The sequence below is a fragment of the Cornus florida genome, unplaced genomic scaffold (assembly GCF_030987335.1).
Source record: "Cornus florida cultivar Cherokee Brave unplaced genomic scaffold, ASM3098733v1 CherokeeBrave_3.0.0_Hap2_Chr10, whole genome shotgun sequence".
Classification (NCBI taxonomy): domain Eukaryota; kingdom Viridiplantae; phylum Streptophyta; class Magnoliopsida; order Cornales; family Cornaceae; genus Cornus; species Cornus florida.
In genome coordinates, this window is record NW_026775580.1 from 46,515,768 (window position 1) to 46,524,612 (window position 8,845).

Genomic DNA, 8,845 nt, shown 5'->3' on the forward strand with positions numbered 1-8,845 from the left:
TGCTATTACGAGTGGTAATAAACTGACACATCAATATAATACATCTGTGAAAAGACCTAATTGCCCCTGAAATACTCTATAGCATAATATCACTATCTGTACTAGGGTTTTTAACCTTGAGCGGTTTGCAGAGAGAGCCTTCAAGATAATGTACATTCCTTAGATCATTTGAATAGTCTTCTAACCAAGCTACCCCTGTGGATTAATTATATGTTCTGCTTAAGCCAGAATTACTTAGAACTCAATGTAGAGAACCTGTGATAGACTTTTTGACATTTAAAAGGCAAACCCTAATTTAAAGGTGGGACCAACAAAGTGTGCCTTGATGATAACCAAACTAATTAGCAAGTAACAAAATAGACAAGTGAAAGTAGAAGAAACAACTTAAAGGAATGCACATTATATTATATTATAAATATTTTTTTCTAGTTGGTACTCACACACCCATGTCTCCATTGAGACTTGAACCCCCGACCTCCCTTTGGAAAATAAGGGCATGGTACCACTGGCCATTTGTCCGTTGGTTTTTTATTTTTTATATTAAAGGTACTTTTGGAATTAATAAAAAAAAAATACCAATCATCTGCATCACAATATGGACGGAAAATGGCTGGAGGTGAAATGCAAGGGGCAATTTGCTCACTTTTGAAACTATAAGGACTGATTTGCTCACTTTTAAACCACAGGGAGTTATAATGTGACGAGGCCGCTTGATATACACCAAAATGATGTAGTGAATGTGTGGTTCAAGAAAAGCCTTTTAGGTCAAATTTAAATTTATAAAAACCACTACCAATACTACTACTAACGTAACAAGAGTGAGTAGGGATCGTCCCAAGGGATTATACGTGTTGGAATTTAACATTGACTCTAATGTATCACAAGATTGCAAAAAGAGAGATTGGTTTGATTAAACTAAGGTGCAATGAAATTAAAATGCAAGTAAAGTAAACTAGTTAGAGATAGGGATTTAAGAGATATGAAGAAAGGACTTAGGGTGTTAGAATCACCACTAAGCTCGTGTAATCAACCACTTGCTTTCTATTAATGGGGAATACATTGTTGTGAACAAAATGCGACTACCAATTGCAATATTAAGCATGGACCATCTAATTTATGTATAAATTGTCTACCTAAACTAAGTGTAGCACAACCCATCAATTTTAAGCATGACCCATCTAAGTAGCAATAATTGTAGCACACATTAATCTAGAGAATCATGGAATTTACAATAATAAGCCATGGAATATCTAAGCAAGCATAGATTGTCTACCTACCTACAAGCATGAATTAAATTGTAGAACAACCCATCAAGCATAAGTATAAATTATCAAATCAATTGACAAACCCATTCAATGAAAACCCATACTTAGCCATCACTAGATTTTCAATTAACCACACATAGACATGCAATTAATATAGAAAAACTAATGTAGAGATCAATTCCCAAATAATCACACATAAGACAACATGTAATTACAATGAGAATCAATAGGAATAATTAAATCATGTGAATCATGTGAGACATAATTCCTAATTTAATCACACATAGACATGTAAATAGACTAGAGAATTAATAGGAAGAATTAAACCATAGAAATCATAGAAATGGACCAAGATTCATTAAATTCACAAAGCTAGAACACTAATCACAACAATATATATATATATATAGATATATCTATATATATCCCCAAAAATAGAAATACAAGGGTTTAGATTACACAAGACTTAGGGCTCATCCAAGCCCTAAGTGTAGATCTAACCAATCATGGAGGAGGTAGATGTGGTCATGGAATCAAGCTCCAAATATGGCTCCATCTTCTTCTTCCTCTTTTTCTTCTTCTTCTTTAAAGCTCTAGAGATGGAGAGAGAGAGTGGTCTAGAGATGGATTTTGAGATGTGCCTCAACTTTCCCCTTTTCTTCTAACCCTAATCTCTAATTTTGCTAGAAAGAGAAATAAAAAATACAATGTAAAAATAAAAAGATAAAAAGCTCCTTTACAAATGAGTCACTTCCCTTTATATAGAAGGTCCTTTTCTTAGTCACTAAGTCAGGAATATAGCTCCAAAAATATCTAATCCCGTACCATGTGGTAGGTGGACTTTTGGGCGCGCACAGGAATAAGACAGCTCGCTGCCAGCAAAAGTTCTATCGATCAGAGAAAAAGTTCGATCGATTAGAGAAAAGTTCAATCGATCCAACTTTGATTTTCGATCGATCCAACTTTAATCGATCTCACTTGACAGCTTTTCAGGATCAGCCTCTTGTTGCTCCAAATCAACCTCCTTTTGCTCCGGATCCTCACCAAGACTTAGTTTGACTCCAAAAAGGCCTTAAGAAACCATTTTTAGCCCATTTTAACATTATTGTTCTGAAATAGACAAAAACACAAATAAGTACTAAAATGGAAAAATGAGATAGATAAAGGTCCTAGAACACTCAGCTTAAGGGGTTTAAAAGTGTATTTTTCAGCGCTCATCATAATGCGTATTTGGTAAATCCTCAGGGGGGTTGCACTTTTGCCAAAATACTAACCTCACATAGGAATTGTAGATCTCAAAAACAATATTATAAATTTGGAAATTACCATATGTTTGAATGAAATATTACATGTATTAATTACAATTATTTATTTATTTATTTGTTGCTGTCCATTTTCACAAATTCATTTTTTTTTTTATTTTAGTTATGTGTCTTTATTTTATATGAAGTCCATTTTTACTCTGATAATGAAATGAATATACATCTATCCATAAATTTCCTTCTTCTTCATTTTTTTTCCTGTAAGTATGATACACTCACACATTTGTCTCATCACTTGAATTTTCAATATTTGATTCAAAAGGAGGAAATATAACTTGAGTTCGAGCACTGTAAATTTCTCTCAACTAATTCACTTTTTAAAACTTCATTTTGTCTCTTTTTCTTTTTTTAAAGAGCTCTCTGGACTTTCATTAAAATTACAAAGTTATTTTCTTCTTTAATTTTGTCATTCTTCTTCTTTTATTTGTTTATTTATTTTCGGTTATAAATTTACCATTAATTTGAGAAATCGTCACATCAAAGTATTGTCCAAATTTATGACCTGTGAGTGCTAAGTAAATTTCTGATGTTATTGTCATGGTTAACCTTGTGCTGTGAGACATAACTGACAACAATTGTGGAGGGTAAGAATGATGGTCTCGATGATTTGTATCACTTAGATCCTAATGAAGGACTTTGTTAACCTGAAGTGAAAGCAAAGAACAATATACCATTTAAGAAAAGTGTAACCTCCTCTTCATTAACTTTGAGCATTACAATGAGGATTGGTTAATTCCTTCTTGTTACAAAAGATAGGATCTTAGTTACTTGCTAAAGGGTTCTTGATTACAATAATGAAATGAAACCTAAGCTTAAGAGTTGTAAGCTACACAAAAAAAGCATGTAAGAACAAGTACAAGTTTCATTATGCAAGTATGTTAAGTGTAAGGAAATGCAAGTTTAAGATTATAGTATTATAATGTAAAAGAAAGTTATAAAAGCTAAGTATAGGAAACCTAGGGGGAGAGATACAATATGAAAGGTATATTGGTGCTGGAGGCTCCCTTCATCATAAATAAGTTCTATATATGGTGGAGAAATGATGTTCACTAGATTGGTGCCACATGTACATTGATGAGGAAGCTATCAACTCACGTGATAAGCCACATCTAGCTGACATGGACGTGACTTGCTATCTTTTATTATTATTATTATTATTATTATTATTATTATTTAACAGAAACAAACAGAGAGAGACAACAACAACAGTCCTATCCAAACTCAAAGCATCGAAGACATTAGGAGGGAGAACAATCCATACAGAGTCAATGCACTTTGAGAAGAGGACACTTTTACTCACAGCATGAGTGGCACTATTGCAAGAACGAGGTGTCCACTACCAAGTAGAAACTTCAACTGCTTAAAAAAGCGATCTAATTTATGCAAAAATTGGGACCAAAGCTTCCTCTGTAATCTCTAACCTCGTCACTAACTGGCAATCACCTTCGATAATCACCTCCGAGAAACCCCATAACATAATCAACTTTAAAGCTTCTCTAAACATAATAGCTTCTGCAATTGTAGCTAAAAGAGAATGATGGCGAAAATAGATACAATTCTTAGAGGAAATCCAGTATGGCCATGAAGAACAAAACCGCCACCAGCAAGCCCATTTTGCATGTCCAAAGTAGTATCAAAATTTAATTTAAGACTACTCACTGGTGTAGCACACCAACGTTAAGGGGGAGGAGCAGTATGGATAGGAGGCATCTCCAACACTTGATCGTGCCTAGTTACTTTAGAGAATTCAACAAATTCGTGGGTAGAATTTTTGACAATAGAGATGGGATCAAGCCTTTGGTTTCTGAAAATGTAATTATTACGATTTTTCCATAAATTCTAACAGAAGAAGGAAGCCAAGCTGAAGCAAGCTTGCTATTCCTGACCTTTCTTCCACTGGGATGCCAGGGCGGACCATATATGCCTCCAGGATAAGATATCCTTATGAGTGAAATCGAAATGCAGAGGACTTGTAACAACCCTCATCCTTTCTAGACACAATATTGTTTATTTTTTGCTCTCCCGGACGAGAGACTTCTTAGAAGATCACATATCCTGGTACTACTCCAGAGTAAGCATGTGATACCCCCTAATTTCCAAGTCATTGGTTGATCAGGTCCATACTAAAAAATTAGGGAATATCAAAACAATTAAGTATTTAAACAAACACAGAATACAAGAGGAAATAATAAAATACTAAATAATAGTTAAAAGAAAAACTAAATAATAATTAATTAATTAATTAAATCCTCTGATACCATTATCTTACCAAAACAAATTAATTATTAATAATCCTCCAAAATACAACTTAAAAATCCATATATTATGGACCCCTAATAAAATCTCAAAAACTAAAAAAATAATAACCAAATAACTAAGTCTAAACAATAAAAGAAACTAAGATAATGTCCTACTTCGATAAATCTGGAAGAGTGAATACGAAAATCTCTGATCAGCACAAACAACCTCTAAGTCTGGAACGGACGTGGACCTAAAAAATAAATTATGGGTTAGACCCATGAGCAAGCCCTCTACTACAACCCAATCAGAGAACCGATAAACAATACATCCCTAGCTAAATTCATGCCATAGCTACATAGTCTATACATACATATACACCCTAAGACATTCACTGAAATATAGAGTAGTCTCAACCGGATAGTGAGTATCTTATGAAAAATCGCACCCAATATGGTCAAGAGTTCCCCTCTACCAAGGCACACACATCTTCTATATCTAGCTACTCATCTCCGGCAATATATGCCTCAGTCCTAACCACTGATCCTGAGGCTACGAATCAACTCGTATCAGAACATATATATATATATATATATATATATATATATATATATATATATATATATATATATATAATATCATTAATAAACAAATCCATACCTAACAATGACACAATATAGTGAGTCTAAATTTATTAGCCAGCTCACCAACCCATCCATACACCATAGCCATATCTAACAATGGTAACATATAAAGGAAACTAAATTTATTAACCATCTCAATGATTTCATCACATACATTAATCAACCTTATCAAAATCATTTTTACCATTGGTACAACACATTTATATAGTAACATGTCAAAGATCAATAAAGCATCAATACATATGATTAGAATCATAAGTCAGAGTATAGCAGTAATAATTTACACAGGTTAAGCATCATAAATGATTAATTACAACTTATTAGTTGATCTATCCTTTCTCCATCATTCCACAAAACATATACAAATATATTTTATGTATCCTGATACATACACATAGTCATCCGATTGTTTTTTTTTTAATCTTTTTTTAAAAAAAACACCTCTGGCAAGAAAGGCAGGAAAATAAGACTAAAAGAAATAAATAATTTGGTTCAATAATCAAATGGGGTTCAATTAGGACCTTTTGCAATTTCTAAACTAATCAAATTGATAAAAGTGCTAAAATAATTTTCAAGTGAAGAACGCGTACCTTTTCCGAAGTCCTTTGTGATCAAACAAATAAATCTATGTTGAATGTTGAGATGGGCTGTAATACCCCTATATTTTAAAAGATTTATTTATTGGGATTAATTATTTTTATTTTATTTAAAATAATTTTTTTGATTTAATTGGGATTATTTGTTTTTATTTTTATTTTAAATGATTTGTTTTTATTTAATTGAATGCTTAGATTAATTATCTTATTTTAATTAAATTATATTTCGTGATTATATTTGTTGAATTGATATGATGTTTTGCTTTTGTGGGATGCTAAAATTGAATTTTTTATTTAATTTGTGTGTATTTAAGCTTGCGTGATTTTTATTGTGAATTATTTGTATTTAATAAGTTTAATTTAATTATTTTATTTTATTTAAGTTAATTGGGTTGGGCTTAAGAGGAGTGGAACCAATAGATGTGATCTTGGGCTTGAATGAAGCCTTATTGGGTTAATTAACAAAGGCCCATGATTATGAGATTATTTAAATAATTATTTTTGTATAATTATAACTATATATATATATATATATAATTAATTAATAAGTGTTATGGAAGGATATATATATATATATATATATATATATATATTAATTAATGATTATATATAAAAGGTAATATACACATACATATATATATATATATTATAATATATGTGTGTGTGTATATCATTTAAAAGAAATATATATATATATATATATATATATGTAATTATACAAAAATAATTATTTAAATATAGTATGATTTAGCTTATGGTTAAGTTTAAAGTTGGTACATGATTGAATTGTAGGCATAGATGAGTTGTTTTATAGTTAGTATGGTTGATTAAATCATAATAGGCTGGTTATTAAACTAATGATATGCTTATAATAGGCGTGAGATGTTTGTGTATGATTTAGCTTATGGTAAGTTTAAAGTTGGTACATGGTTGAATTGTAGGCATGGATGAGTTGCCAAAGACTTAAATATATTGCCTAATTATTGGTATGAATAAAATACCTACAAAAAAGCATGGATGGGTTGCTAATTTAAAAGTATAAATATCTATGCTTGAGGAGACATGGTTGAATTACCAATGTATAAATAAATATATTTATAATGACATAATTAATTTGCCAAATCATAGTTAAATTGCTATGTGTTAGATGATTAAAACTTCATCTATGGTTATTGTATGTATTGTAAACTATAATTATTCATTTCAAGCATTAATCACAAATTTACATGGATCTCATATCTTAGAATTTCATGATTTTCACATATCTATAATGCATAAATAAATAATTAGATATAAATACCTCAAACTGTAATTGTAAGATTCGAAGAGATCAAGGCAAACGTTGAGATCCTTTCTGCGAAACGAACAACATGCTAAACTGCAATAGTCAAAGCGTGAAAATCGATTTCTCTCTCTTGGCCTTTTGTACACATAAATATTATACGTGTTGTTCCTCTTAGCGTACATAATTGATGGGATATATGCACTTTTATAAAGGTAGAGAGATGACTAGTTTTCCTTTTTAGTAACCTTAATTCCACTTCCCATCAAAATAAGGAATAAATAAGAAAATACTTCTACAATAATTAATTACCATAAATGTAATTTATAAGTTGACCAAATACTATAATATTAATCTGATGCCTATTTAGTTAACCACTAATTAATGAAATATATCACATGTCCAAAACATGTGGGCCACACAATTAATAAATAATCTTATATGTATAAGTTGGATTATGATTAGATATTCTTATAAAAAAATAATCTAATACTTACATGTTAGTTATTTATTTTATAATATTAATAAAATAATATTGGTGGAGATATGGACGATTTGTCAAAGCTTAGTTATCGGTCATGTGATTTAAATCAATAAAAATCATTATTGAATTTTGGATTAAATGCATTATTTTTTTAATTGTAATTTATTATTTAAATGATTAAATAACTGTCTCGGATGGAATTAAGGTTAAAGGAGTTTCTTTTTAAAAGAAAAATAAATTGTGGATTGGTCTAGTTATGATTATTATTTTAATCATTGTTTAATGGTTTTGAAATTAATAAACCTAATAATAGATGTAATTGTTGTATTATATATAATTATTTATATATATGTGTATCAATTTATTAGGTTTGGTTTTGGTTAGAGATGATCTGTTTATTAGTTTTCAAAGGCTTGGTAGAAAGAATTTGCTCGTAGATTCGACCCACTTTATTTTTATCTTTCAGGTTACTAGAGGTCCAAGTCTCAAGGTTGAAGATCCGCAGTTAGGGGATTTATCTATTCTTTCTATTTATTTCAAAGTAGAATATTATTACTTCATTTGAATGTAGTATTTGTTTATGGATTTTCTGGAAAGTGGATTTTGGTTAAGGGGTCGTTGAATTACGAAATTCCTGAGTTCTAACCATTGGAGAGTTATTAATGGAAATTATTATTTATTAGTTTTCTCCAACGTATTATTTATTCTTTTATTTCATTTTGTAATCTGTATTTGTTTGAAATACTTTAATTGTTTTGATATCCCCTGATTTTGTTATGATATACATATCAATAATTAAGCAATATATTTAAGTCTTTGACAATTCATCCATGCTTACAATTTAACCATGTACCAACTTTAAACTTAATCATAAGTTAAATCATACATAGACATCTCATGCTTCTTATAAGCATATCATTAGTTTAATAACCAACCTATTATGATTTAATCAACTATACTAACTATAAATATATTATTTATTGATATATATAGGTATGTATGACTTAATTAATT